The following is a 2,249-nucleotide window of genomic DNA, read 5'->3' as shown; positions in this document are numbered from 1 at the left end:
GGCTACTACTGTACAAAGACTATAATTTGTACAGTTTAACAACTACATAACAGTAACTTACTGTAATACTTGTACTACAATAACTTCATGATCGGTATTTAGTTACTAGTTAGCATAACAGCTTGTCTGGACTTTTCTTTCAAAAACTTTTATAACTTGGCCAAAATAAACTTTGTCAGGGTCTTCTTTAACTCTTAGCCAATGCTTGCATGTCAACTAGTATATAGCCTACCAAAAGCAGTATTTTGTACATCGCTGACTTCATTTATTCAGCAAAACAGATTTTTCTTGCCCCTTTTTTTGCAAAAACTTTAATAACTTTACCAAAGTTAACTTGTCTGGCTAACTTTGATTCTATGCTGAGCCTTGCCAGATTGACTAAACGCTTTTCACCTGTTGTTGATCTTAAATAATTTTTGATCAGCTTTAGTTTACACAAACTTATTATCTTGCTTTGCGTTTTTAATTAGTGTTTTGTGTTGTGCATATCATGTGATTTGTCACTCGCCAACTTGTGGATCCTGCATTGAATTCATGTGTCAGTTGTTGATGGTGCTGTTGAAAGGTGTCGCTTGTACAGCTTTAATTTTAATGTAAAATTTTCAAACTTAGTTATTTATCTTAGATGTAGTGTAGCCTATAATTATTCCAAATGAGGACACTATGTGGTGTCGAAAACGTTGGATTTAGTAGTTTTTTTATTGTTTTTTTTTGTGTTTAATAAAAAATGTTAAATCCGTTAAGGTTACTGAGTGTCTTATGTAGGCTATCTCGTACAACAAGTCAAGCTCTCTACCAAGGCTCAAACATAACATCAGGTCAAAGCATAATCAAATTAATCATCTGACCAATAACCTTTCTTCATTAACTTTTGCATTCACCACATGCCTAGCAGAGGTGAACGAAGTCAGTTTTTTTAGTTCGGCTCTCCTGCAGCTCCGAAAGTATTGACTCCGGCTCCTGCTACAACTCTTAAATTCATTTTGAAGTAAAATAAGCGTGAAACTACCTTTTTCAAATAGTTTTTAAAAAACACAAAAAAGCCCCAAAATACCCGGGCTTTTAAAAAAAATCTGCCGCGTTAGGCAATCTCAACCTTGCTTTTGCTACGCCCCCCCGGACAGGAGAATAACCAACTTTTATGATTTAATTTAGGGTGCTTTTAACAGAACATTTTTAACGAAAAGCATTAAATCACCACTTTGGGCCCCTAATTTGCGCACAATGCACTTAGTTACCTTTCCGGGCCCTCTTGCTACATTACGGGCCCCCCAGGACAAAAGAATAACAACTTTTATGCTTGAATTTAGTCCTTTAGGATGGTTTTAACCAAACATTTTTGCGCGTAAATTGTAACATCACGATTCCGGGCCCCCCAACAATCACAGGCCTGGGCCCTCAAGGGTACGCCGTACCCTCCGTACCCCCCTCTCATAGGTCTTGGCAGTAGTGCATATACTAAAATTGGAACGATAGCCTACAGAGAAGATTAGCATGGTCCCTGCGCAAGGATGACACGCAAAATCGTGAAGCGTTCCATATTTCTTTAAAAAAAAACATTTTGCAGTACTAAGCTAAATATTTTCATAATACAATCAGAAAAAGTCTTTAAATTTATATACAATATTTTGCCAACTTGTTATAAATTGAGTTGGCACACCGATCTATTTTGCCAACAAAAACTTGCATAAAGAGAACACTGCTCGTGACACACAACAACGGTGAAACGCACACTAGTGTTTACATCACACTTGCAAACTTAAAATAAGCAACCCTATGCTCACCGACATTATCGAAATTCGAAAACAGACATTTTAAGCAACCACTGGGACAGTGTGGCTGGACATCGCATTGGAATAACTTTGAGCAACCCCCACCTAGAACTATAATCTGATTGGTTGGTCGGTGGAGTCGTATGCAAAGCAAAAATATGCTTCCCGGAAAGTATTTTTTTGCCTTCGTGCTTTTTAACTCCTCCAGAAAAGTATTTTTGGTTATACTTGTACGCTGATACCTTCCGCGGGCCGCAGCGATATAGCGTGGCGGGCCGCATGCGGCCCGCGGGCCGCCAGTTGGTGACCCCTGGACTAGAGTATAGACCAAGTACAGCAAGAATGATGGGATGTAAAGCACATGTCAATTATTAAGGGAAACCAAGGTAACAGAGCAGGAGTGAAAGGGCGATTACGCGACGAGGCGCCAATAGGGCAGAATGCATGTCGACTTACATCAGACCAACGTCGGTAAAG

The 2,249-nt window shown here is 39.1% G+C and overlaps 1 non-coding gene across 1 annotated transcript; it reads left to right on the top strand.

Annotated features, from left to right (window-relative positions):
* Positions 1-1,443: 1,443 nt before the first annotated feature.
* Positions 1,444-1,546, top strand: LOC145773077 (U6 spliceosomal RNA). The gene has a single exon (XR_014289490.1). It is a non-coding gene; the product is annotated as a U6 spliceosomal RNA (small nuclear RNA).
* The last annotated feature ends 703 nt before the right edge of the window (positions 1,547-2,249 follow it).

The sequence above is a fragment of the Aplidium turbinatum genome, chromosome 6 (assembly GCF_918807975.1).
Source record: "Aplidium turbinatum chromosome 6, kaAplTurb1.1, whole genome shotgun sequence".
NCBI classification, from domain to species: Eukaryota; Metazoa; Chordata; class Ascidiacea; order Aplousobranchia; family Polyclinidae; genus Aplidium; species Aplidium turbinatum.
Note: the sequence above shows the minus strand (reverse complement) of the source record. Positions and strands in the feature narration are given on the sequence as shown.